The sequence below is a fragment of the Thermobia domestica genome, chromosome 13, assembly GCF_964235325.1.
Source record: "Thermobia domestica chromosome 13, izTheDome1.hap1.1, whole genome shotgun sequence".
In the NCBI taxonomy this organism is placed as follows: domain Eukaryota; kingdom Metazoa; phylum Arthropoda; class Insecta; order Zygentoma; family Lepismatidae; genus Thermobia; species Thermobia domestica.
In genome coordinates this window covers 33540058-33562750 of record NC_137466.1, presented here as the reverse complement: position 1 = coordinate 33562750, position 22693 = coordinate 33540058, and the positions used below count along the sequence as shown (strand labels likewise).

The window sequence follows — 22693 nt, the reverse complement described above, 5'->3', positions numbered from 1 at the left end:
AAGGCTTCCTACTTCAGCACCCCCTCTTTCTTTCTTTTTCTTTTTTTCAATAGAATGCCATTCCATTCTCTTATTTACGTTTCTTTGTGGAAGTTTAGATTCCTTTCCAGCTTCGAGGTTATATTAACTTATATCCGAATCATCGCAATGCGTTCAATTCTCTCATGCTAATGGACAAACACCGTGCTCGTGGGTTTTCTCGGGGTTCTCCCGTTTTGATCCACTTTCTTCATTCCACCATTTAATTCATTTCTCATAATCACCGTCTCCTTTAGCCTAACCGGCATAATCGTGGGTCGTGAAACTGAAAAATTTCATTTCATTTTTTCTCTCATACTAAGAATCGAAGCCAAGACCTCCTTTACCAAATACATGCATGCTACTCACTACAATGTCACTGTCGTATTTGCGCTCGAGGGTGTGCTTATCTCGATTGTATATATGGCGCGTGGTGATATATATATATATATATATATATATATATATATATATATATATATATATATATATATATATATATATATATATATATATAGGTGGTTTCGTTTATGGAATTAACAATCAAAATTTTTTTAAAAAATTCATATATTTAAAAAATATATATACAGATATCACTTATTCATGACTGTACAGGTAAGGGGAAGAAGCCAAATACTTAACATAACGCCCGTAACGCCAGGCGCACTTCTTCATTCTTGTGGTCTACTTAGTCACTGTAATACTGAAGAAAAGTCTTTATGCACTAATTTCCATCGCTTTCTTCTGGGTATAGCCTCTGCTGATAATAGCTCCATCAGGTCTTCGGTGCAGTCGATGCATAAATCATACAGAATTTGTTCCAAAAATATAGATGGTCAGGGGGAGTTCTGTCTTGAAATCTTGAAGTACCTATAGACACAAATTTGATGGTTCTATCCAAACACCAACACGGTACATGTGCCTCTTGATTGACAGTGCGCCAAATCACCGGTATCTGCTTTTTCAGCACTTTTGATAATCTTCCCTATATATTTTCCACATCTTTCTCTTCTTGAGTACTTGCTTTTCACAAATTAGAAATTAACCTAGTTTAATTTTGTTGCGAACATTCAACGAGTTCCAACGTCAAGGGTGTTCAAAGATCTTTTGACAAGTTGAACGAGTATTACGTTCATTATGTTGAACCCTAAGAAATGTATTTTGGATAATATGCACGCAAAAGTTCCCTTTTTGCGTATGCAGTTCCAATTTTCTGGTCCCAGTCTGGAAAAGTATAGGACACACTCTGTGGCATATTTAGGGGGCTATCCTGCTCAATTCCCCCCTCCCAAGAAATATATTTGTTAGTTTTTTGCATTCCACGTACAACAATAATCCTAATTACCATTGCTAAGAATTTCATTGACTTTCTATTTTCTTATACTCTTTGTTCAGAAATAATACTTTATTTGTCAAATTTCATTCCATGTAAGAACCTCGTCCTTTTCTTCTTTCTTTCGTCCTTTCTACTTTTCTGTTTCTTTTTCTTGACGATACTTTCTTTTATTTCGCCTATCATACTTTATCGACCGTTGTCAGTTGTGATTCAAGTCGGCCGTAATCAGTAACACCAAAACTAAGGAAGTATGTATCTTAATATAGGTCCTAATCACCATACTGTTCACAAGGAGATGTTTTTAAAAATGTAAAGTTATTAAACTGTCTGTGAAAAATTATGTAAGTACAAAATGTTGTATGTTGTTTAATAAAATATAATGTAATAATATTAATAATCTTCTATTCTTCATAACTGTTTTATTATTTCTTTCAAATTTCGCCATTTCCTTTAAATGACTTACATTTCGTTTCCTTGTCGCGGGCTCTGAATTTAATTTCAAACGATTTGTTACTTATTTTCTTCTAAAATGTGCCGCCACCGAATTTCATAGCTCCCCCCGCGCATTTCATTCGTGATAATTTAGGTATTATCTTACCTTTCAGTTATTTCTGCCCACTCTCACTCAATGTTTTCATCCCTTATACCTCGGCACCCAAAAGGGAAAATATAAGTGCTTATTCACATGTTGCGCATATACCCCCGGAACAAAATCCTAAATACGCCACTGGATATACTATAGGGTCTATATTGATTGAATTCATTATGAATGAAATATTCGTAAACCATAAATAGTTAGATTCAATCTCCGCGGCGGAGAAGGAGTTTAATCTGCTTTATTATCTTCCAAAATCTGTCCCAGGGGATAGACCAAACTCTGAAATGGGTATATCTATCTGAGGAAATCTTAGGGGTAAAAGCAGCCAGAGCTGACTATATTATCTCGTATAATATTGTAATAGTAAGTACCAAGGATCTTATAAAATAGAGGATCTGCCCATACAAGAAAATCGTGAAGCCATACGTCAAAGCTTAGCCACACCTACTCTGCCCACTGCGCGCCACTAAGATCGCAGTGTTTCGAGCTAACAATCATGGCGGAAGCGAGAGTAGCCAATCAGACGTGCCAGTTCAGACGATGCTCGGTTGTTTTTTGGCTTCATTGAGTTCATATGATGAAGATACGTATGGGCAGATCCTCCCTTTTATAACATCCTTGATAAATACAGTATAATATTAAGAACATTTGGAAATCTTAGGGGTAAAAGCAGCCAGAGCTGACTATATTATCTCGTATAATATTGTAATAGTAAGTACCAAGGATCTTATAAAATAGAGGATCTGCCCATACAAGAAAATCGTGAGTTCATATGATGAAGATACGTATGGGCAGATCCTCCCTTTTATAACATCCTTGATAAATACAGTATAATATTAACAACATTCGAGCTAACAATCATGGCGGAAGCGAGAGTAGCCAATCAGACGTGCCAGTTCAGACGATGCTCGGTTGTTTTTTGGCTTCATTGAGTTCATATGATGAAGATACGTATGGGCAGATCCTCCCTTTTATAACATCCTTGATAAATACAGTATAATATTAACAACATTTGGATAGATGTATATATCTTTTCGGCAACTCAACTTCATTGTGTATTTATACGTATGTTATTTCAATGCAACAGTCCAACCGAAGTGTAGTCTAGTCATTGTTCGTTTAGCATCTTTCATCACTCTGAATGTACTGTAAATTTGATAATAGACATGGAAAGAATAGCTCAATAACGTTTCTATCTCTATCGTACGAAGCGTATTCTGTGCTCAAGCTGCTAACATCGCATAACAACAGCAAAAAAGGACGAGAAAAGGTAACAATTTCAGACATGCATAAAAAAAGATCGACAAGAGAAATAAGTGACGTGAAGTTTATTTTATAGTCGATGTACACTTTAATATGACTTTTAATGATTACGAGATGTGAAGTAGTTGCCCATTCATCTTTCTCTGAAAGAGCATTTTCTCACTCTGACGACAATTCGTTGTTTTGTATTGAAGCAAAGGCCTTCAACAACAAGAGAATCATTTCCTTACTTACTTCTGCATACAAGTAACAAAATAAAAGCTGTGATTTCCTATTCTGATTTACAAGACAGCTGCGGCGTGAAGATAAAAATAGAAAACGGTCATTTTCTATAAATAGATTACACACAAAATGCAGGTCCGAGTGTGTTTCCCAGTTTTTTAAATGGTAGATACTAATAAAGCTGAATTGCTGAAAAGATCAGGTAGTTAATAAGGTCCCGGCCGGCTCAGAACCTCGCCAAAAAGAAAATGGTAATGACATCCAAAAATCAACTATCGAACAACATCCACTATTTTGTCAGAGAATCAACCGCAAAAAAACTACAAGAAATTCATAAAATTGTAGAAGTGAACACAAGTTATAACTTGTCCATTTCTGAAAGAGAAACAATACCTTGTGGTTCTTTCTCTGCAAATACAGAAGCAATTTTTACGTTTGAATTCATTGTGAAAAAGAGAAATTTCATTGAAAGTGAAAACTATTTCGCCTGCCATCTCATGGGAATATAATAGAAATTTCAATATTTTCAGATTATATTGTTAACGCACACTATTCAGGAAAATCGGGAAAGAAATTTGTATTTTGTATTAGAAATGGTGTTATCTTAGTCAATATACTTTTAACTTTTTTGTTGAGAAAAACCGCTTCCAATGATAAGAAGGCTTCCTACTTCAGCACCCCCCTCTTTCTTTCTTTTTCTTTTTTTTCAATAGAATGCCATTCCATTCTCTTATTTACGTTTCTTTGTGGAAGTTTAGATTCCTTTCCAGCTTCGAGGTTATATTAACTTATATCCGAATCATCGCAATGCGTTCAATTCTCTCATGCTAATGGACAAACACCGTGCTCGTGGGTTTTCTCGGGGTTCTCCCGTTTTGATCCACTTTCTTCATTCCACCATTTAATTCATTTCTCATAATCACCGTCTCCTTTAGCCTAACCGGCATAATCTTGGGTCGTAAAACTGAAAAGTTTTATTTCATTTTTTCTCTCATACTAAGAATCGAAGCCGAGACCTCCTTTACCAAAGACATGCATGCTACTCACTACAATGTCACTGTCGTATTTGCGCTCGAGGGTGTATATATATAGGTGGTTTCGTTTATGGAATTAACAATCAAAATTTTTTTAAAAAATACATATATTTAAAAAATATATATACAGATATCACTTATTCATGACAGTACAGGTAAGGGGAAAAAGCCAAATACTTAACATAACGCCCGTAACGCCAGGCGCACTTCTTAATTCTTGTGGTCTACTTAGTCACTGTAATACTGAAGAAAAGTCTTTATGCACTAATTTCCATCGCTCTCTTCTGGGTATAGCCTCTGCTGATAATAGCTCCATCAGGTCTTCGGTGCAGTCGATGCATAAATCATACAGAATTTGTTCCAAAAATATAGATGGTCAGGGGGAGTTCTGTCTTGAAATCTTGAAGTACCTATAGACACAAATTTGATGGTTCTATCCAAACACCAACACGGTACATGTGCCTCTTGATTGACAGTGCGCCAAATCACCGGTATCTGCTTTTTCAGCACTTTTGATAATCTTCCCTATATATTTTCCACATCTTTCTCTTCTTGAGTACTTGCTTTTCACAAATTAGAAATTAACCTAGTTTAATTTTGTTGCGAACATTCAACGAGTTCCAACGTCAAGGGTGTTCAAAGATCTTTTGACAAGTTGAACGAGTATTACGTTCATTATGTTGAACCCTAAGAAATGTATTTTGGATAATATGCACGCAAAAGTTCCCTTTTTGCGTATGCAGTTCCAATTTTCTGGTCCCAGTCTGGAAAAGTATAGGACACACTCTGTGGCATATTTAGGGGGCTATCCGGCTCAATTCCCCCCTCCCAAGAAATATATTTGTTAGTTTTTTGCATTCCACGTACAACAATAATCCTAATTACCATTGCTAAGAATTTCATTGACTTTCTATTTTCTTATACTCTTTGTTCAGAAATAATACTTTATTTGTCAAATTTCATTCCATGTAAGAACCTCGTCCTTTTCTTCTTTCTTTCGTCCTTTCTACTTTTTTGTTTCTTTTTCTTGACGATACTTTTTTTTATTTCGCCTATCATACTTTATCGACCATTGTCAGTTGTGATTCAAGTCGGCCGTAATCAGTAACACCAAAACTAAGGAAGTATGTATCTTAATATAGGTCCTAATCACCATACTGTTCACAAGGAGCTGTTTTTAAAAATGTAAAGTTATTAAACTGTCTGTGAAAAATTATGTAAGAACAAAATGTTGTATGTTGTTTAATAAAATATAATGTAATAATATTAATAATCTTCTATTCTTCATAACTGTTTTATTATTTCTTTCAAATTTCGCCTTTTCCTTTAAATGACTTACATTTCGTTTCCTTGTCGCGGGCTCTGAATTTAATTTCAAACGATTTGTTACTTATTTTCTTCTAAAATGTGCCGCCACCGAATTTCATAGTACCCCCCGGGCATTTCCTTCTTGATGATTTAGGTATTATCTTACCTTTCAGTTATTTCTGCCCACTCTCACTCAATGTTTTCATCCCTCATACCTCGGCACCCAATAGGAAAAATATAAGTGCTTATTCACATGTTGCGCATATATCCCCGGAACAAAATCCTAAATACGCCACTGGATATACTATAGGGTCTATATTGATTGAATTCATTATGAATGAAATATTCGTAAACCATAAATAGTTAGATTCAATCTCCGCGGCGGAGAAGGAGTTTAATCTGCTTTATTATCTTCCAAAATCTGTCCCAGGCGATAGACCAAACTCTGAAATGGGTATATCTATCTGAGGAAATCTTAGGGGTAAAAGCAGCCAGAGCTGACTATATTATCTCGTATAATATTGTAATAGTAAGTACAAAGGATCTTATAAAATAGAGGATCTGCCCATACAAAAAATCGTCAAGCCATACGTCACAGCTTAGCCACACCTACTCTGCCCACTGCGCGCCACTAAGATCGCAGTGTTTCGAGCTAACAATCATGGCGGAAGCGAGAGTAGCCAATCAGACGTGCCAGTTTAGACGACGCTCGGTTGTTTTTTGGCTTTATTGAGTTCATATGATGAAGATACGTATGGGCAGATCCTCCCTTTTATAACATCCTTGATAAATACAGTATAATATTAAGAACATTTGGAAATCTTAGGGGTAAAAGCAGCCAGAGCTGACTATATTATCTCGTATAATATTGTAATAGTAAGTACCAAGGATCTTATAAAATAGAGGATCTGCCCATACAAGAAAATCGTGAGTTCATATGATGAAGATACGTATGGGCAGATCCTCCCTTTTATAACATCCTTGGTAAATACAGTATAATATTAACAACATTCGAGCTAACAATCATGGCAGAAGCGAGAGTAGCCAATCAGACGTGCCAGTTCAGACTATGCTCGGTTGTTTTTTGGCTTCATTGAGTTCATATGATGAAGATACGTATGGGCAGATCCTCCCTTTTATAACATCCTTGATAAATACAGTATAATATTAACAACATTTGGATAGATGTATATATCTTTTCGGCAACTCAACTTCATTGTGTATTTATACGTATGTTATTTCAATGCAACAGTCCAACCGAAGTGTAGATAGTCATTGTTCGTTTAGCGTCTTTCATCACTCTGAATGTACTGTAGGTTTGATAATAGACATGGAAAGAATAGCTCAATAACACTTCTATCTCTATCGTACGAAGCGTATTCTGTGCTCAAGCTGCTAACATCGCATAACAACAGCAAAAACGGACGAGAAAAGGTAACAATTTCAGACATGCATAAAAAAGATCGACAACGAAAGAGAAATAAGTGACGTGAAGTTTATTTTATAGTCGATGTACATTTTAATATGACTTTTAATGATTACGAGATGTGAAGTAGTTGCCCATTCATCTTTCCCTGAAAGAGCATTTTCTCACTCTGACGACAATTCGTTGTTTTGTATTGAAGCAAAGGCCTTCAACAACAAGAGAATCATTTCCTTACTTACTTCTGCATACAAGTAACAAAATAAAAGCTGTGATTTCCTATTCTGATTTACAAGACAGCTGCGGCGTGAAGATAAAAATAGAAAACGGTCATTTTCTATAAATAGATTACACACAAAATGCAGGTCCGAGTGTGTTTCCCAGTTTTTTAAATGGTAGATACTAATAAAGCTGAATTGCTGAAAAGATCAGGTAGTTAATAAGGTCCCGGCCGGCTCAGAACATCGCCAAAAAGAAAATGGTAATGACATCCAAAAATCAACTATCGAACAACATCCACTATTTTGTCAGAGAATCAACCGCAAAAAAACTACAAGAAATTCATAAAATTGTAGAAGTGAACACAAGTTATAACTTGTCCATTTCTGAAAGAGAAACAATACCTTGTGGTTCTTTCTCTGCAAATACAGAAGCAATTTTTACGTTTGAATTCATTGTGAAAAAGAGAAATTTCATTGAAAGTGAAAACTATTTCGCCTGCCATCTCATGGGAATATAATAGAAATTTCAATATTTTCAGATTATATTGTTAACGCACACTATTCAGGAAAATCGGGAAAGAAATTTGTATTTTGTATTAGAAATGGTGTTATCTTTGTCAATATACTTGGAACGTTTTTGTTGAGAAAAACCGCTTCCAATGATAAGAAGGCTTCCTACTTCAGCACCCCCTCTTTCTTTCTTTTTCTTTTTTTTCAATAGAATGCCATTCCATTCTCTTATTTACGTTTCTTTGTGGAAGTTTAGATTCCTTTTCAGCTTCGAGGTTATATTAACTTACATCCGAATCATCGCAATGCGTTCAATTCTCTCATGCTAATGGACAAACACCGTGCTCGTGGGTTTTCTCGGGGTTCTCCCGTTTTGATCCACTTTCTTCATTCCACCATTTAGTTCATTTCTCATAATCACCGTCTCCTTTAGCCTAACCGGCATAATCTTGGGTCGTAAAACTGAAAGATTTCATTTCATTTTTTCTCTCATACTAAGAATCGAAGCCGAGACCTCCTTTACCAAAGACATGCATGCTACTCACTACAATGTCACTGTCGTATTTGCGCTCGAGGGTGTACTTATCTCGATTGTATATATGGCGCGTGGTGTGATATACATATATATATATATATATATATATATATATATATATATATAGGTGGTTTCGTTTATGGAATTAACAATCAAAAATTTTTTTAAAAATTCATATGTTTAAAAAATATATATACAGGTATCACTTATTCATGACTGTATAGGTAAGGGGAAAAAGCCAAATACTTAACATAACGCCCGTAACGCCAGGCGCACTTCTTCATTCTTGTGGTCTACTTAGTCACTGTAATACTGAAGAAAAGTCTTAATGCACTAATTTCCATCGCTTTCTTCTGGGTATAGCCTCTGCTGATAATAGCTCCATCAGGTCTTCGGTGCAGTCGATGCATAAATCATACAGAATTTGTTCCAAAAATATAGATGGTCAGGGGGAGTTCTGTCTTGAAATCTTGAAGTACCTATAGACACAAATTTGATGGTTCTATCCAAACACCAACACGGTACATGTGCCTCTTGATTGACAGTGCGCCAAATCACCGGTATCTGCTTTTTCAGCACTTTTGATAATCTTCCCTATACAGGGTGTCCGAGAAGTCCTTCCCTGATTACAGAAATTGATAACTCAGGCTAGAAATAACATAGAAATATGAAACTGGTGTTGAATTGTTTACAAACTATAAAAGTTTTGGTCACATCAGTACACTTCCACATGAGCACTCTTGGTAGCACGTAGCACCCTGGTCACATCAGTACACTTCCACATGAGCACCCTTCACCTTTGGACTGCCTCTGGTGAACTCCCTGACCTCCCTGGGGGTTCTGAACCCCAAATGCGTACATTATGGCGATTCACTACTCCACTGACAAAGAATGTCGCTTCGTCGGAAAAGGCAATTCGTCTGAGATAACCTTTATCGTCCTCAATACGTGATAGCATTTCGACCGCAAAGTCATATCGACGTGTACCGTCGTCGGGCAACAAGGCCTGAACGAGTTGCACTTTGTAAACACGAAACAATAAACGTTTGTGTAAAATGTCATGAATAGAGCTTTTTGGCATCTGTAATTCACGTGAAGCCCTGCGCACCGATTTCTTAGGACTTCTCAGAAAAGACTGCCGCACAGCCTCCACCGTGTCTGCTGAGGTTCTTGGTCGACCAGACCTCGGAAGGTCAGCAACCGACCCTGTGTTCTTGAACTTCTCATACCAGGCTTTAATGCTCTTGACATCAGGTGGAGTCCTCCCAAATGTTGTCTGGAACTGTCTCTGCACCGTGGTTGGTGATCGTGTCTCATGGTACCACAGGACACACTGTGCCTTCTCCTGGTTGGTTGGCATGGCTTCTTGGCCTTCTTACTTACGTACTACAAACCTAAAACAAACGAAATTCAGACTTGGTAAAACAGAACAAACCTAACACACACAAAAACTTTTATAGTTTGTAAACAATTCAACACCAGTTTCACATTTCTATCTTATTTCTAGTCTGAGTTATCAATTTCTGTAATCAGGGAAGGACTTCTCGGACACCCTGTATATTTTCTACATCTTTCTCCTCTTGAGTGCTTGAATTTCACAAAATAGAAATTAACCTAGTTTAATTTTGTTGCGAACATTCAACGAGTTCCAACGTCAAGATCTTTTGACAAGTTGAACGAGTATTACGTTCATTATGTTGAACCCTAAGAAATGTATTTTGGATAATATGCACGCAAAAGTTCCCTTTTTGCATATGCGGTTCCAATTTTCTGGTCCTAGTCTGGAAAAGTATAGGACACACTCAGTGGCATATTTAGGGGGCTATCCGGCTCAATTCCCCCCTCCCAAGAAATATATTGTTAGTTTTTTGCATTCCACGTACAACAATAATCCTAATTACCATTGCTAAGAATTTCATTGACTTTCTATTTTCTTATACTCTTTGTTCAGAAATAATACTTTATTTGTCAAATTTCATTCCATGTAAGAACCTCGTCCTTTTCTTCTTTCTTTCGTCCTTTCTACTTTTTTGTTTCTTTTTCTTGACGATACTTTCTTTTATTTCGCCTATCATACTTTATCGACCATTGTCAGTTGTGATTCAAGTCGGCCGTAATCAGTAACACCAAAACTAAGGAAGTATGTATCTTAATATAGGTCCTAATCACCATACTGTTCACAAGGAGATGTTATTAAAATTGTAAAGTTATTAAACTGTCTGTGAAAAATTATGTAAGAACAAAATGTTGTATGTTGTTTCATAAAATATAATGTAATAATATTAATAATCTTCTATTGTTCATAACTGTTTTATTCTTTCATTATTTCCTTCAAATTTCACCTTTTCCTTTAAATGACTTACATTTCGTTTCCTTGTCGCGGGCTCTGAATTTAATTTCAAACGATTTGTTACTTATTTTCTTCTAAAATGTGCTGCCACCGAATTTCATAACTCTCCCCGCGCATTTCTTTCTTGATAATTTAGGTATTATCTTACCTTTCAGTTATTTCTGCCCACTCTCACTCAATGTTTTCATCCCTCATACCTCGGCACCCAAAAGGAAAAATATAAGTGCTTATTCACATGTTGCGCATATACCCCCGGAACAAAATCCTAAATACGCCACTGGATATACTATAGGGTCTATATTGATTGAATTCATTATGAATGAAATATTCGTAAACCATAAATAGTTAGATTCAATCTCCGCGGCGGAGAAGGAGTTTAATCTGCTTTATTATCTTCCAAAATCTGTCCCAGGGGATAGACCAAACTCGGAAATGGGTATACCTATCTGAGGAAATCTTAGGGGTAAAAGCAGCCAGAGCTGACTATATTATCTCGTATAATATTGTAATAGTAAGTACCAAGGATCTTATAAAATAGAGGATCTGCCCATACAAGAAAATCGTGAGTTCATATAATGAAGATACGTATGGGCAGATCCTCCCTTTTATAACATCCTTGATAAATACAGTATAATATTAACAACATTCGAGCTAACAATCATGGCGGAAGCGAGAGTAGCCAATCAGACGTGCCAGTTCAGACGATGCTCGGTTGTTTTTTGGCTTCATTGAGTTCATATGATGAAGATACGTATGGGCAGATCCTCCCTTTTATAACATCTTTGATAAATACAGTATAATATTAACAACATTTGGATAGATGTATATATCTTTCGGCAACTCAACTTCATTGTGTATTTATACGTATGTTATTTCAATGCAACAGTCCAACCGAAGTGTAGTCGTCATTGTTCGTTTAGCGTCTTTCATCACTCTGAATGTACTGTAGGTTTGATAATAGACATGGAAAGAATAGCTCAATAACACTTCTATCTCTATCGTACGAAGCGTATTCTGTGCTCAAGCTGCTAACATCGCATAACAACAGCAAAAACGGACGAGAAAAGGTAACAATTTCAGACATGCATAAAAAAGATCGACAACGAAAGAGAAATAAGTGACGTGAAGTTTATTTTATAGTCGATGTACACTTTAATATGACTTTTAATAATTACGAGATGTGAAGTAGTTGCCCATTCATCTTTCTCTGAAAGAGCATTTTCTCACTCTGACGACAATTCGTTGTTTTGTATTGAAGCAAAGGCCTTCAACAACAAGAGAATCATTTCCTTACTTACTTCTGCATACAAGTAACAAAATAAAAGCTGTGATTTCCTATTCTGATTTACAAGACAGCTGCGGCGTGAAGATAAAAATAGAAAACGGTCATTTTCTATAAATAGATTACACACAAAATGCAGGTCCGAGTGTGTTTCCCAGTTTTTTAAATGGTAGATACTAATAAAGCTGAATTGCTGAAAAGATCAGGTAGTTAATAAGGTCCCGGCCGGCTCAGAACCTCGCCAAAAAGAAAATGGTAATGACATCTAAAAATCAACTATCGACCAACATCCACTATTTTGTCAGAGAATCAACCGCAAAAAAACTACAAGAAATTCATAAAATTGTAGAAGTGAACACAAGTTATAACTTGTCCATTTCTGAAAGAGAAACAATACCTTGTGGTTCTTTCTCTGCAAATACAGAAGCAATTTTTACGTTTGAATTCATTGTGAAAAAGAGAAATTTCACTGAAAATGAAAACTATTTCGCCTGCCATCTCATGGGAACATAATAGAAATTTCAATATTTTCAGATTATATTGTTAACGCACCCTATTCAGGACAATCGGGAAAGAAATTTGTATTTAGTATTAGAAATGATGTTATCTTTGCCAATATGCTTGGAACGTTTTTGTTGAGAAAAACGGCTTCCAATGATAAGAAGGCTTCCTACTTCAGCACCCCCTCTTTCTTTCTTTTTCTTTTTTTCAATAGAATGCCATTCCATTCTCTTATTTACGTTTCTTTGTGGAAGTTTAGATTCCTTTTCAGCTTCGAGGCTATATTAACTTACATCCGAATCATCGCAATGCGTTCAATTCTCTCATACTAATGGACAAACACCGTGCTCGTGGGTTTTCTCGGGGTTCTCCCGTTTTGATCCACTTTCTTCATTCCACCATTTAATTCATTTCTCATAATCACCGTCTCCTTTAGCCTAACCGGCATAATCTTGGGACGTAAACTGAAAGATTTCATTTCATTTTTTCTCTCATACTAAGAATCGAACCCGAGACCTCCTTTGCCAAAGACATGCACGCTAGTCACTACAATGTTATCGTCGCATTTGCGCTCGAGGGTGCACTTATCTCGATTGCGTATATGGCGCGTGGTTTCGTTTATGGAATTAACAATCAAAATTAAAAAAAAAAGTTTCATATATTTAAAAAAATATATACAGATATCACTGATTCATGACTGTACAGGTAAGGGGAAAAAGCCAAATACTTAACATAACACCCGCAACGCCAGGCGCACTTCTTCATTCTTGTGGTCTACTTAGTTATTGTGACACTGAAGAAAAGTCTTTATGCGGTAATTTCCATCACTGTCGTCTGGGTATAGCCTCTGCTGATCCATCAGGTCTTCGGTGCAGCCGATTCTCCTGTATACTAGGAATGGTTGCCGGAAAGAGAAGAAGGAAGCTCTAACTCTTTCTTGAAATTATATAACCCCTTGGCCGGTCTTTGTGCTGCCATCTGCCGGGAAGGCTGAGGAACTCCAGAAAGATATTTAAGAAGATATGAGGCGATGTGGTGGCGCTACCTACCACTACAACTAGCGAGGAAAGCTTTTAATCTTTTTATCGTTATATTATTTCTTCTTTCGAGTTATAACACAAATCCAGCATTTAATGTAGAACGGTGTAAAACCGAGTTTGTAACACCCGAGAAATTTTGGTTTTCCTACTTATTGTACTATAAACCTAATCAGCAAATTCTAGAATTAAACAGAATTGACAATCGTTCACAGCAAATGAGTAAATCTTGAACAGATGAGCACAATTGTGAGAGAATTTTCTGGATTCTCAAAATTCAAAATGAGAGAATAAAATGAACATACTTCAATTAGAGAATTTAAAGAGATACGTACTACTGGGGTTATAAAGAATAGTTTGTTTCTGGGGTATTGTTTACGACCATTTGAAATTCCGTCAATTGCTACGTCACCGAGAGCATACATTACTATTATTATTATTAGCCTATATTTATTTTGCTTACTCTTTTAAACTTATACATACATAATTTGAGGGAGTGTTTTCAGACCTGTCAATTCTTATTCTGATCCATAATAATTTGTGTTTTAGACTTCCGATTATGCTGTGTATAGGAGTCGGAAATCTTATAAAACGGCTTTGTCCGTCAGTCGACAGAGCAAAAGCGGTGAAAGATATCGAAATTTTTTTTTTTTTTTTTTTGGTAATTCATTCAGTGTCTTAAGAAGGGGATCTATTTCCTCTGTTAACCTTTTATTGAAACCAGAAGTAGTTCAAATCAGCTATTTCTAACGTTTATCGTCGAAGAACCAGAATGGTAACATATAGCGAGAGGTCTTTTTTTTTCTTTGCAAATGGTTCAGCATATCAAAATAGTATACTAGGACTATCCACAATATTCTATTAAAACCAGAAGTGGTTCAAATTTATCATTGCTTCCGGTTTCAATAGATTTCCACAAAGCTGAAACAGTAAGAGATATCGATTAGATATGTACACGAAAATCGTGAAATAATATGCATTTGGAAGCTGGAACAAATGAGTAATGAAATTCTGCGTACTCTAATCTTTACTTAATGGGACCACTGCTAATGAAATTCTTATTTATCTCTTCGTAAAATAATAATTTATCAATTATTTTGAAATTCACTAATAAAATTAAAGTATTTTTTAAAATCAATTCTCACTTGTACTAAATACTATTTAGGTCCGCAATCAGATGGGGGATAGGGGCCTCCTAAACTTTTCATGGCCCCTTCAGACCTCAATACAAAATGCACAATAGTGTTGCCACGAGACGAGACTTTAGGCTGTCTCGTCTCGTCTCGTGTAAAGCATGTCTCGTCTCGTGTCTCGTCTCGAAAAAATGTGCTCGTCCCGTCTCGTGTCTCGTCTCGAGAGGTTCTGTTCCGTCTCGCCTCGTCTCGTCTCGTTTGTCTCGTTTTGTCTCGTTTTGTCTCGTCTTGTCTCGTAAAAAATATAGCAGCATACCATGGAACGAAAGTAAAATGTAGCAGACTGCACCATGCTAATCAAGATACAACTAAGTTACAAGTATTACCCAGAACACACAAGACTAAAAATGTCACGGTAGCTACACAGTGAAGCCTTCACCTCTGGTGTATGTGGTAGTCGGTTCGATCTCGGTTAGTGCAATGTGAGCTTTGTGGTGGACAAACGTCGAATGTGTGTGGGGGCCGCGGTAGGTCAGTGGTAGAGCGTTCACTTCTGGTGCTTGGAGTCTCGGGTTCGATCCCAGCCCCCGCCAAGTGAACTTTGTGGTGGACAAACACCGTGTGCGTGGGTTTTCTCGGGGTTCTCCCGTTTTCTCCCACTTTCTTCATTCCACCATTTCATTCATTACTCATCATCACCGTCTCCTTTAGCCTAACCGGCATAACCGTGGAACGTAAAACTCAAAGATTTCATTTCATTTCATTTCATTTTTCGTATGTGTGTGTTTTCTCGAAGTTGTCTAGTATCCTACCACTTTCTTCATTCCACTAATTTTCCCATCAACATCCATTCGGGGTGGGCCAAAGTTGCCTAAAGGTCTTAAAAATAAATTCAAATAAGCTCACGAGGCAAGGAAAAATAGTTTACAAGATAATATATCTCTGCTGTTAGTTATGAGGCTTCTCGACCCTGGCTTTTTTTTTTTTTTTAACATTCTGAAACATTGTAATTTGTTTCACCAGTTTCAATACACGAATATACAGTAAATTTCTCATAGGTACGTCGAAGATGAAGACACTAATGTCAAATAATGTTTACACTACAAGCAAAATTCGATGTAAAGGTGTCACCATCCCCGATATTATCGTATACTACACTGGTATACAAAATTTTGCTTATTATTATTTCTTGATGAATTTTTATGTATTTTGACCCCCTGAACACGAATCTGCCACTTATTTTTATGTAGTGTCAATATTTTCAATGATATAAGCATGTTTTCTTTATCTCCTATACTGATTTATGCAGAGTAATTTGCGTCCTTTTACTTCGATACTCGCTAGGTGGTATCGCATTTGTTATTAAAGATAATTGTTCGGAGTACGAAACAGAGAATATAGATTCTAAAGATACATAGCAGAAATGTAAATTGATTAAATAGAGTTATTCAAGTGTGAAGCTGATTTTGGAGAAAACAAAATATAAGGAACATCAATGGGACGTGTGTGGGGATTTCAAAATTACTGGTTTTCTTCTTGGGTTGCAAAGTGGTTATACTAAATATTCCTGCTTTCTATGTCTGTGGAACAGTCGGACAACTAACCAGCATTATGATCAAACCACGTGGCCTGACAGAACGGAGCTTATTCCAGGAACACATAATGTGATAAATGAAGCATTAGTGCACAGGGAGAATATTCTCATGCCAAAATTACATATGAAGCTGGGATTGGCAAAACAATTTGTGAAAGCTCTGGGTCGCAATTCACCTGCCCTACAATGTATCAAACAAATGTTTCCAGCTTTATCAGAGGCAAAAGTTCTGGCTGGCATTTTCACAGGGCCTCAGATTCATGTCATGCTTAATAGTGGTCCACTTAAACAAAAAATGACGGAGTTAGAAAGAAACGCTTGGGGGGCCTTTCATAAATTGGTGACGGGATTTCTTGTGCAGAACCGAAGTGAAGCATTTGAACACCAAGTTAAGACACTCATTGATCAATATCGAGCATTGGGATGTAGAATGTCTTTAAAATTACATATGCTACATTCGTACTTGGATTTCTTTAGGGAGAATTAAGGAGATGTTAGCGAAGAGCAGGGGAACGTTTCCATAAGGGCATTGAGGTAATGAAAAGCAGATACCAAGAAGGGTGGGACTGTGCAATGATGGGTGATTATATTTGGGGGTTAGTAAATGACGAAGTGAACGTTTCCTACAAAAGAAAAAGAACCACTAACTTTCACTTTTGACTACGGAATTCCAGTACTTGATGAACACTTTCCTCCAACCTCAAGTACTTTTGTATATAATTTTTATAAGAAATGTAATATTCATATATTTTAGTATTTATGTATTGTTATGTAGATTTTTGTTACCCAGAAAGTTGATGTCCAAAATGTGTTATGTTTGTAATTCCATGTTCCTATAAGACACAATTGTATAATATATTACTGTTTGAGTAAAATCTAATATGCTTATAGCATTACAAATTTTGATATTACGGGAAAGTAACTGTCATACTCGTGTTCAGCGGGTGCAAATCATTATGAAACCGACGAAAGACCAACATAAGCACAACCTTGATCAAAATTTGTACACCAGTGCAGCCCACTTGCTTTATAGTGTCTGTATATATATATATATATATATATATATATATATATATATATATATATATATATAGAGAGAGAGAGAGAGAGAGAGAGAGATGGAAAGGTATATAGATAAATAGAGAGATAGATATGTGTGTACACTTTGATTTCATATATTCCAGCCTTTAGGTTTCCATACCAATCCAAAAACTACTTTCCATTTTAGCATATTTAGATTTGTTACAATTCTTCTTTTTTTTTTTAATAAAAAAAGCTCGGAACCAAATAATTTTATTGAGTAATGGAAAGTATTTGATTGAAATGTTATATGTTACTGCACAGTAAGCTCTACTTAAAGTGCCATAGTAATGGTAGCTGAAAGACACATCGGACCAAAGAATGCTTGGGGCCAGTCTTCACCTCCATGGTACAAATCTGTTCCCATAACCGCGGGGTGTGTGCTACTATGTGGTGGTTGCCCCGTTTGTGTAACAAACTCATGACAGTACACCCAGATTAGCTAGTGTTCTAAAAAAATGTTGATTTTTGGTTGGCCATTTTGGATTAAAGTTTCTTATATTGTCGTGATCTATTCGCAATCATACAACGTACATCTTCATACCAAGCCGAGCGGTCTGTGGCGATAGACCATCGGCTTGAAGGCCCCGGGTTGAGTCCCGGGAGGGTCATGTGTATGGATTTTAACAGCATTTGATTTTTCGTATTGTGTCAGGGGGCGAAATCGTACGGGATAAAAGGATTTCAGTCTGAAAAAATTGGAGAGAATATCCTCCCCAGGATACTTTCATGGGAGTAAGAAATTAGTAAAAATATAGGATATACATTTTATAGCAGGTTTAAAATTATGGGTATCCTATTTCTTTTCTGTTAATTATGTTCTTCAATGTTCAAATTTTGATCATTCTCATGATATTTTCTGCTTTCAACGGAATTCCATGAATATTATACCAAATGTTCTTTACACTCTGTAAGAAACCATTTCTGAAGATAATTTAGGTGCTAATGAATATTATTCACTAGGAAAGGGAAGTATTCCCTTCCTCTCAACATGGAAGCAGAGGGCAATTTCGCACTCTGGTCAGATCAAACATTTGCGCGTAACAAAACGAAGGTCCCCCTGTAAAACCTCTTCACTTAAAGTGTTATTGTTAGTATCATAAATTTGCTGAAAGCAAACAATTTGAAGGGATCGTCGATAATATCTTTGCTTTTTTTTTTTTTTTGTCCTTCGACCGCCTTCCAAACAAAGAGGTGAATTTTACAACATGACCGCTGTATAATAAGCGAGCGATTGGTAAAATGGCAAAAGTGTGTTTTTATGTGTATGTGTGTGTGTGAGAGAGAGAGAGAGAGAAGACAAAATTTTAGTTGCAAGATGACATACTTCAATTGCCGTTTTCGGTTCATATAGCAAAAATAATACCGCCACCAGAGAATAAAGACAAGTGTAGTGTGTTCTGTTCTCTTCCTCAGCCAGAACTTTCAACTACAGCCTGTAATGAGTGTAGACCTTATCCAGTTTTCAAATTGAATAGATGGTCGTGGTAGGTCGGTTTCTTGACCTTGTAAAAATCTTCCCTGTCTTTGATTTTGTTTGTCATCATTCCAGCCAGAAATGAAAAAATGAGAATTCCTCAGTTTACAGCAAGGGGAATTGGGGACAAGACATTAAGGATGATATTCCTGGAAGCTCATGTATCACGATTGTTTCATTCAATAGACAGAGGACACTTTTCTATGAAGGCTTTCAACATGTTTTCACACAAACATGTCTTCTCCTTTTGCAATCTATATGACTATTGGCAATTTCAATCTTGGCCATTTCCGCCAGCGTTTTCATTTTCGAGACACGAGACGAGACGAGACATTTGAAGAGACGTCCCGTCTCGTCTCGTTTTCGAGACGGGACAAGTAGTCTGTCTTGTCTCGTGTCTCGTCTAAAAGGTTCTGGCTCGTCTCGTGTCTCGTCTCGTTTACGACACGAGACGAGACACGGGAAATGTCTCGTCTCGTGGCACCACTAATGCACAATTTACGTATTTGTAAGGGAATTTTTGTGACTTGCCCCGCCCCCTAACACATTCATGGCCCCTCAAACCTTTGTGGCTGGTTTAGGGCCTAATATTATTTAGAACTTGTGATAACAATATTTCATTATGCTGTGGAAATCAATATACATTATGTCCCAAAAGTAGCTATACTCGTACAGTACCGTATTGATCAGCTCATATCATTTCTTATTGTTATCCATCGGGTAGACTTAGTTTCTTTACTATTTGTTTTGAATGTGTTTTTACTTATATCTTAAGCTAGGAAGAAGCAAATAAACCCATAAACTAGAATGTAAGTTATCAATGCAGAGGTGTATACCTAATTTTGGGCCACCCTGTATGTTGGAAGTGATAGTGTACTGAAAGAATTTGTTGTGACTAATATTAATAGTTGGTCTAATTTAAATTTAGTTATTAGTATGATCTTAGTTTTCTTTTATTTGCCTGATACTAACTTGTTTTGTTCATATACTGTGAGGTGTTTTTTTTTAACACCCAGGTGGAGCGAATCTCAAGATTTGATAATCAAAAGACCTAACTTCGATTTGTGTTGGGAAATGTTAATTCCGTTATATAACATCTGTTACAACGGGAGGTGATAACTGATTTTATCCACACGACTGTATTTTCCTGATGATGTACCTTTCTTTCATTTAATAAAGTAATAGACATATGATTTGAGTTCTTAATGTATTATAATATTATTTGCCTCTTGGTTGGTTGACTGATTAGAGCTTACTGGCGTGTGTTTCAGCAGTGAAGCTAAATGAGGCTAGGACCTACAGCTTAACGAGAGATCCGAATGACATGAGATTCCACCAGAAATGGCGTGGGCCAATGAAAACTTGACCCATTGACCTAGTACCCACCATGACCCACGACCCATGGTGATGCACCATGGCACACGACCCACCATGACCCACTCTGACCTACCATCCATCAAAACCCATCGTTATTAACTTTATGCCCTTATCTTCAGTGACTAAATTATCACTAACTGGAGTTTGAATTTCTACAATCAATTGCTCGAGCACCACTCTGTTATAATACCGGTTGATCTGACCTTTACGATATAAAATGGTAAATTGTTTGTCATGGGCCAAATTAGGATGGATTTCAATTTAATTATCGTATATAATTATTTCCTTGTTGAATTACAGGACTTTTCAGTGAAAAGTAGGATGAAAGTCTCAAATCAAGGTAAAGTAAGCTAACGAGAAAAAAAAAGTAAAATTCGACTGTATTTTGAAAGCCAACAAGTAAGTCCTATCGCTATTATTAGAATTACAAATATCAATATCCAGAAGTTCTTTTTTCACTTTGATATACTCATCTCAGGTAGGTAAATAGAAACAAACAAAAAAGGAAGAGAAATGGAAGCCTTGAAAGTAATACGTAGACAAATTCAGCAATGTTCAGACGATGCTGTGTACAATGCACTGAGCAGAGTGGGTCGGTAGGTCAGAGTGGGTCACGTACTATTGACCCACGAACCACTCACAAATCTTGACCCACGACACACTGACCCACTCCATCTCTGGGTTCCACCAGGGAACCAGAGTCTCCCATGCTAAAGACGTATATGCTTACCATACAACTACAACGAAGCTCATATTATTTGTCTGTGTATGGAAGAATGTTGTCATATAAATGTATATGCTTTATGTGTCAATTCTTTTTGCAGAAAACAGCCTTCCAGTACCAAAGTAAAAAAAGAAAGAAAGAAAGAAAGAAAGAAAAAGAGAAAAGAAAAATTGACCTTCCCAATTCCTACAGGTCTAACAACAAGAAAATAAGTGTATCCATAGGTCTACCAACAAGCATTTTCCATATTTATGAATTACAATAACATGTGCAATATACAAGAATTTTAGGAAAACCAACAATGGATTAACAGATTGCGATTTTGGCCAATAATTAGTTTTTTTTTATCAGGGGCCACAAAATTTTTAAACGGCCCCTAAATCGAGTTTTCGTATTTTCTTCGGGATAAACATCATACTGAGTTAAGTGAGAGTTTGGGTATGGCTACACGATATGTAGTTCTCCAGATATAAGACCTACTAGAACATTTTTGATTGCAATATATTGGATCTTTTGATAAAATAAAAGGAGCATACTGCTTGCGCATTGCCACTAAATAACGGAATCTACCTCTCTCGAACCCTTATGTAGAGATTCTTTTCAGCATTGAATCCCCTATGAGAAACTACAATATTTCAGCTTTTGCAAGGGTTCCGCGCTTTATTGAAAATATATATATTGCACGAAAATTATAAGTAAGGAAAGAGTAATTTAAGAATAATACAAAATGTATTTCACGGCTCTGGAACATAACACATTACAACATGTACAGAAGATGACCAAAATGATGGAAACACCTAAAATTGAAAGCATGTCAGATGTTTTGAGTTGGTAACGATCAAGTGTTGACCGCAGCGAAGGGCAAATTGGTGGTAGTTTGTTAGGGCAAACTAGTTACTACGTGAGAATCTGTAGAATGGGAGTATGTAATAAACTCAGCAGAGAACTACCTCTCTGATTTCCAAAGGGAGCAAATGGTTGTCGCTGAGTTAAGTGGTACGGGCGTGATGAAAGTATCAAATGTATTGGATGTGTCTCGGGAGGCAGTGTAGAAGGTAATGAAGCCGTACAAAACTCACGGCTAAACTACGTCAACGAATAGGAACAGTTGACGAAAGAAAACTCTCTGTGACGTGCGATTGCGATGCAAGTAACACAGAAACTTAAGCAGTACTTTCCACAATTTGCCTTGGGTTATACATAACATTGGCATATGAGTTCGGATTATATGGACAAACTACTGATAAGTCATGCTCTTATTGGAATTGCGTAGTGGGGCGGAGCTCCATCTTGCATGAACAGCAATTCCCTTCCATTTTCCCATTCTTGAAAAACGTGTTTGAAGCATCTCCAAGTATCATTCAGCATTCGTGGTGTTGCGTAGCACGTATGGACCATGAATCTGGTAGACGTCATTCCACACAAGACATTTACCTTTGGTCTTGATTGCATTTTTGTTTCAACCGTTACATTTAAATCGAAATGTGACCAATAATGACAATTGTGACGGTTCACAAAACCTCCGACCTGAACCAGCGCTTCATCAGATCACAGGATATTGTCGCACAAATCTGGATAATCATCTCCCTAACCAAGCATAATCTTACAAAATTCCATTTACCTGTCGCAGTCCTCACCAAAAAGGCTTCCAAGGTGACAAATGTAACTCA

At 36.6% G+C, this 22693-nt stretch overlaps 1 long non-coding RNA gene across 1 annotated transcript in view; it reads left to right on the top strand.

The window, feature by feature from the left end:
* LOC145669158 (uncharacterized) overlaps positions 1-20106 on the top strand; it is a 53736-nt gene extending 33630 nt beyond the window's left edge. Inside the window, exon 4 of the long non-coding RNA XR_014128154.1 lies at positions 19939-20106. This is a non-coding gene — a long non-coding RNA (uncharacterized LOC145669158). The remainder of the gene's footprint in view (positions 1-19938) is intronic.
* Positions 20107-22693: the final 2587 nt, after the last annotated feature.